General features: G+C 46.3%; 1 non-coding gene across 1 annotated transcript; it reads right to left on the bottom strand.

The window, feature by feature from the left end:
- Positions 1-6,772: 6,772 nt before the first annotated feature.
- On the bottom strand, positions 6,773-6,845 carry TRNAS-GGA (transfer RNA serine (anticodon GGA)). The gene has a single exon. It is a non-coding gene; the product is annotated as a tRNA-Ser (tRNA).
- Between the last annotated feature and the right edge of the window lie 409 nt (positions 6,846-7,254).

Here is a 7,254-nt window from a genome sequence, read left to right on the forward strand (position 1 = left end):
GCATGCAAACTGCGCAATCACTGCTGCGGGCTATGCTTCCCCATTGGGCCTTAGCCACATGTCAAATATCTATCTTTATTCTGCTGCTGCAGCTTGCATGTTATCAGTTACAGTAACATAACTTACTTCGTCACAGCTGCTCTAAGGAGATGCTTTCTAGACGCTTGTAGCCTAGATGTTGATGTCGATATACCCCTGACACGCCCAGGGAATGTCTTCGGTAGAGGGTACATGGAAACCAGCGAAACGTGCAGATTACAGAATAAAAAGGTAGCAATTTTAAATGATGTTATTATTGATCACTTCTTTTCAGAGCAGGAACAATGACTAGAAATTTGCCTGTTAAACCACTCAAAATGCAGGTTTCTGCCACCAATGCGTACTTGTGTAATACTGCAATGCTCTGGCTGTGCTTTATGTTAATATACAGCATCCTTTATGCTTAGTTCCTCTGCATGCGCACTCCATGTCCTGGGCATTGCTGAGGGCGCATAGCAGCAAACATAACATGCCATGTTCAGTCAGAGTGGCATGTTCAAAGAGACGGCATAAAATCATTAAAATACTGAACGCCAGATTCTGGTCAAACTACGTTTGTATCTTTTGGTGTCCTGCATGGGTTTTGCTGCAGTTAGTTATATGACCTTTCTACATAGTATGCAACTGTTCTGAATGGATATGCATGCATGCAGTGCCATCTGGAAAAAGCAATCGAGGTACCTTTGGAGATGTGTAATCAAAGTTCAGCACAGATAACTTGAATTTCATTTTCCCTTCTATTGCAGGAGGAGCCCAACCTGCTCTTCCAGCTTAGGCCTGCAAGACCAGCAACAGCTGATCGAGCGAATGCACAGGATGGTAGCAGCTCCTGGAATCCCGGCCTGCGGAGGCCTCCCATAGAGGACATTTTCATCGCCTCGCTAATTCCGAAATATTAGGTTTCAATAAATACCTCTTCCTCCACCATCTCCCTAAGGGAAGAGCTGTCACAGCCAAGGATAATTAAAAAACTATTCAAGTAGATTCTTAATACTCCAGTTGGCCTGCATTTTACCACGCCATTCCGTCTATGTTTGCATGCAGCTTTAAAGTGGATATTTTTTAATGTAGACTATATATGCATGCAGTTTTTAAAGCCTAAAAAATGCTGTTTTTACAACCTCACATGCTGGTATACCTATGCACTTAGCATGTTTTCAGGAATGGTGCATTTGTGTAAAGCTCAGCTAGCATATGTGCCTCTTTGATGGAAGTTTTAATTACCCACTGCTGTTCAGCGCTTTGTGTGTGAAAGTAAAGCAGACAACAGGAAACTTGAACCTGTTGCATATTATGTTGTCTGCTTTACTCTCACGACAAAGGCATTGAGCACTAGTAGGTGACTGAAAGTTTCATGGCACATGCTTGCTGAGCTTTACACGAATGTTATTGGCAAGTTTTTACACTAATAGCGGGCCCTGCAAGCAAGTTCCGGGAAACGTCCGAATGTCCGCCGGCTGTCCGCCGGACGCGATCCGGATCCACGAACGATAGACGGACGTCCGCTGTACGTATATCGAATATAACCGGACTTCCGTCGGATGTCCGAAGGTCCGAAAACGGACGTCCGTCGGTCGTCCGTCGGACGTCTATGGCCGTCTGGGCTTAACATAGCAGAGTGCTGATCCTTTGACACATCAATCTAACGTATGACATGTGCCTTTGAGACGTGAATTGTGATTTATATGCAGTTCCGAAAGCATTTCTGGTTGAGCAGAAACATCTGCTACGGTGTGATTGGCACGGCTATGAGAAGTGTTCTTTTAAGCTCAGCGGGGCCCTTACAGACAGAAGACGGCTGAAGAACAAGTCCTTTCATTTCTTGTTTTTGAGTAATCAAGATTGTGTGCAGTGACTGGATTTAACTCTCTTACGGTTTGCGGGAAACAAAAGTAGAGAACAAACCGTCGCCGTAATATGGGGAACCTGCACTGCATAGGTATACCGCTGCAATTGTCCCGCAGCGTGACTCAAAAATGCTGCTGTTAGCCGTTTGGTTCGCTATAAACGACCGAGCATGTTCAGCAACATTATAGATAGGAGTGTGACAGATTAAGTCCTTGTCCAGGCACTCTGGATATAGCCCACTTATCTGACACACGCCTCGCAAAGCTTCCACACAGCATGTGATATGATTCCTGTAAGCTCATGCTGGTGGTGTGAAATGACCTAAAACGCCGCCTCAGAAGTATTTGCTCTTCTCGCTAGGATATGTGTTACGGCGCGGCGATCGATACAGCAAACTTCATTGCAGGGGCATAACAGAAAGTACTGTAGGTTAACCGACCGTGTAGCCGCTTTCATGGCATTATTCAGTTCCTTACAGACATTGCCGAATGATGCCTCGTACCGTTGATATTGTTGCTTTCTACAACGGTGTGTGTGGGGCACGTAGTTTGACGAGATGGCAGCAGACAATCAAATTCGTGCCCCAGAAGAAAGGTGTCGCAGCATGCAAGCACCCGCGGGGTGCATTTTGTGCTCGATGTCTATCCTTCTCAGGGTGCCACCGCCGCGGTGCACAGGGCACCGCGCCAGTTTTGGGGCGCACCCAATGCGCGGTGATCAAGGATGCTACGAGACACCCTGTAATGCGTAACCCGATTGTGTGTTTACGTAACCTGGCACCGCCCTACTACATACGTCACGCGTACGCCACAATTTGAACAAATTGGCAAATTGTCGAAAATAGGACACCGGATCATCAAATATGTCGGAACTAAGACGAGGAATATCCAGCTCCGACAGCGTTCGGGATCCAACAGTTTTATTATTATTATTGCGTTGAGGCGTCTTGTGGCAACCTCTTCTTTGTCCAGCGCCGTACCGTGGCTTGCGATAAGAGCGCAGCGCAAGGGGCGCCGTAGGTCTATTGAAAAACAAAACACAAAACATAAATAAATATTCAATTCTTCGCGCCATCTCCTTGCTGCGCTTCTAGGTGGCGAGATCACTCGACTCGATTACGCATGCGCAGTGCTCTGATTCAAAGTAACGGTTGCTGTCGCGTCATAAGCGAGTCGTCTTGCGTTAGGAGATGAACATGCAGACTCAATGGTAAGTGCAAATGCATGCGCGAAAAAAAAGGTCGATATGTCACGGCCGACTTTCCCGACGTTGTTGAGCTACCAGTGTCGTTGAGCTACCGACGTTGTTGAGTTACCGGTGTGCAGAAAAGCCTGGAATATCGAAGATTTGAAGCACTGACAGATCGCGGGCCGAAGAGCTTCGGCGCTTGCATGTAAATACTAATCGTCACCGCAACTTCAAGAACACGCTCGAGCATCTATGTTAGGTCGCCGTGGTGGTCGCCGGACGCCGCGATTGCTGGTGCAACTGCTGCTGAAGTGCACTTTGAAAACCGAGAGCGGGAAACCCCGCCGCCAGATTCGAGTCGAGGCCGAGTCTAGACGTTGTGATCTGAAGGACTATGTATTTGTTTGCATCTAACAGCAATAAAAAAAATAGCCTTCATCTCGCCTCACTGTGTAGGCGTGCCCAGTCCTATGCTCACTGCTCGGCGCTTAACTGCTGTACTTGCTATACCACCCAACGCCGAACTCTGTACTTCCAGGGTGTTGCTTACTGGTGGTTGTAATTAACCAACAGCTATTTTCCTGTTGTTTGCTCATCGGCTTAATTTGTTGAAGGCATTTGTTGAGAGGGGTATTAGCCAGGTGTTGCTGTTGGTACTGCAGTGTGGGCCGAAGTTTAAGCCCTTAGAAAGGTATGATATGAACTTTCCATTCCTGCTATGATCGTTGTACGTGTACTGACCGTTGTGCCGCTCGAAGAGAGTGGCAGAAAACTTCTTCCGGCTAAATCGCTGGCTCGAATGTCGGAGAGAACCTTCACTTAGTGGGGAAGCAAACCCTGACCAGTCCACGATCATGTGAACGTGTGATTTGTATACAGGACAGCAAAGGTGACTGCAGTAAGGGAGAACTTAAGTGCTTAGTGTCGGTATGTTGTTTCCTCTTTGCGGTCTTCGGTTGTAGTGTTGCTCTCATTTACTCTTTTATTGTCGCAATCTGTAGTCGCAGCTATATTTTGCTATATGTTTGTCGATTCGTCCCTGCATAGCGCACTGTTTCAACTTTGATGGCTCATGTGTTGTGTGTTGATGTTTTGTTTGTTTGTTGCTCTTTCGCTATGATAGCGCGAAGTCCAGATCAGTGTGCTCACCGTCGACCAAACCAGCAGTGCCTTCCTTGGCTTCACAATCACGATCTTCATTAGCCCCACCGGCGCCACAGCATCGTCACTATGAGCACTTCAGCTGCAGCGGCGACCGCAGCGAAAAAAAAAGGGGCGCGTCGTGTCACCCGTGCCATGGCACTGGCGCATGACTTCGCCGCGGCTGCGCCGCACAAGCTGGTCAAAGCTGAAATAGGTAGGTACTATCGTATTGAAACAGCCTATTTGCTGCACCAGCTTATGATTGCAAATGCGCGTGCGAAGAGATCGTGTGTATCCATTCTCGCGTGCAATTTCGGAGCCCATATCGCTGTTCATTAAATGTAACCTTGAGCGCACTCGCGTGTGCCGTCTTTGTTGACAACGTAGACACACCTGTGCATGAACTGAGCACCGACTGCAACCTTTTTGACTGAACTGCTGCTGCGTCGAGAGTTCCGACTGAGGTCTAGTGACTCGTAACTGTAACGGTATTCCCCGTTTCCAACTGACAGAGTGACAAGCACCGTGTACACGCGCTTCTCGGCGCCTGCGTTCATGGGAGCCATCAGTTTGTTTATTCTTAACGGCTTTGGAGTGCATGGAGGTTTATATGCAGTTAATCGTGATGGGGGACAAATAGTTTCAATAGTACTGCCCCCGCTGTTTGCAGTGCTGGCTGTTTTGAGGGGGGGGGGGATATTTTTGCAGGTTCTGGGCATACAATCACGTAACACGAGTGACGTAGTGCCTATGTCACTTCTATATACGTACCGCCGTACCTCAAGCAGTATCCTGCTGGTGTTTTCTTTTCTCTCTTTCCGTTGGAAGGGAAAAGGGGAATGTAACATCTCTCTTTCTCTAAGTCCAATGCGGAGAAAGAATGAAAGGATGGGCGGGCAGGCTGGCCAACTCAGACAGCGCGGTTATGGCACGGTGAAAACGAGTGACTGCTTGGGGCTGTCCTCGGCACTCGCTTAATTTTGTGTGTGTGTAAGGGGAGGGGGGGTGGGTCTCGCCGTCATTGAGCGGAGCACTATGCACGCTTGCTTTTTTCCCTAGCGTTGAGGCACGGCCTGCGGTGACCTTGTCCTCTTCTGTGCGCGGCGCGTTAGAGCACTGCAATGGGCACAACCGGCCGCTTTTTGTGCCTTACGTTACACCCGTTATGTGAAACAACAGTGCCGAAAAATTGTTCATTCACAAGCTGAGCATCATCTTGTATAATTTCGCAGCATAATTACAAACGTCGTTTACACGCCCTTAAAAGGTGCTACCGCTGTCCTAAAGGTATTTCTTTTCCGCGACTACAAAGCTGCAGGTGTGTGGGCGCAGTATGAGACGACCAGCATATTTGTATTATTTATTTATTTATTTCAAAATACTGCAGGCTGTATGGCCCAAGCACGAGGGGCATAAAAAGTAACAATCACGCAGAAAAAAGAAATACAACAACACACAGCACAATTCGGCGAGAACAAACGCATCCAAATAATAATAATAATAATACAAAATTTGGCAGCCTAAAAATACAAAAGTGGATGATTAAATCAAAACACAGCACAATTCGGCGTGAACATAGGAAACAAATATAGAACAATATTAATAATAGGAAAAGTTGAACAGCCTAAAAAAGCAAATGATCTTGCAGTGCCTTGCTAAAATTACTACATTGGAAAATAAATTCTGGCAGCAAATTCCAATTGGAGATGGTCCGAGGGAAAAAAGACTGCACTTAAATGAATTTATTCGGGCAAAGATAGGTTGCAGCGTGTGTTCCCTAGTGTGTCGTGTTCGTCTGGCGGTGAGGTAGAAAGTTGGACAAATTTAAGTATGGCAATATTTTCTTCCTGTAATAAAATCTTTCGAAGGAACAAAATTCGGTTTATTTTGCGAAGGACTGAAAGGAGCGGGATGTTATTTTCATCTATTAACAATGTGGGAGAATCTGCTGTACGTGTGGAAAGCAAACCTGACTGCTTTCCTTTGAGTCATTTGGAGCGGATATGTTCTTTGTGCGCGGATCCCAAATGATAGAGGCGTACTCGAGCTTAGCCCGGATGAATGTGTTATATGCCAAAAGCATAATATTGGATGGGACGCGATTAAGTTTTCGTTTTAGAAAACAGACTGTAGAGAATGCTGAAGAACAAATTTGTGCGATATGCGGTGACCAGTTAAATTGATTGGTAAGTGTCAAAACTAAATGCTTGTCGCTTGCTTCTTCTTTAATATCGAAGCCTTGAGCTAAAATGTTTTTTTCCTCGGTACACGTTGGAGTACAGTTTTCGTGATGTTAAGTCGTGTGCGGCCTTCCACACACAATTGGTAAATAGCTGTATTACAAGCTTGGAGGATATCATGATCAGAAGTTTCCCTTATCTGCTTAAACAATATGCATAAAGGAAAGAAGCCAACAGTCGGCGAGGCCAAGGAAAGTGCTGGGTATGGTACTTTATCTTTTTTTTTATTGTCTTACTTGATTAAGCACAGAAATTAGTAATGTAATCTGTTTAGGGGAAAGATAATTAAACACAAAGTAGAAGAAAAACCAAAGTGCCGATGGTGGGAACCGAACCCACGTCCTCCGAATATCCGGTCCGGTGCTCTTCCAACTGAGCTACATCAGCCGCTGTCCCCCCTGCTACTTGCTTGGGTATTTATGTTGTCTGTATACGAACCTTGAGAGTGTTCACCAGCGCCACCCTCAGTCACAGCGGCGGACGTGGAACGTCCTTTGTTACCGCCAGCGTCACGTAGAACGTGATCAAGAGCGAGGGCGACAGCTGTGCTAGAACCCTCTTACGCTACCTATGGCTTCAAGACTACCAGAGCCGAGATCCCCGTAAGCTACAAGCAGATCAATTAAGGGGAAATGAGGGTACTCGTTATAATACATGAAGGAAAGAAGCCAACAGTCGGCGAGGCCAAGGAAAGCTCTGGGTATGGTACTTTATCTTTTTTTTTAATGTTTTACTTGGATAAGGACACAAATTAGTAATGTAATCTGTTTAGGGGAAAGATAATTAAATACAAAGT

The sequence above is a fragment of the Amblyomma maculatum genome, chromosome 7 (assembly GCF_055883805.1).
Source record: "Amblyomma maculatum isolate TAMU_Amacu chromosome 7, ASM5588380v1, whole genome shotgun sequence".
NCBI lineage: Eukaryota > Metazoa > Arthropoda > Arachnida > Ixodida > Ixodidae > Amblyomma > Amblyomma maculatum.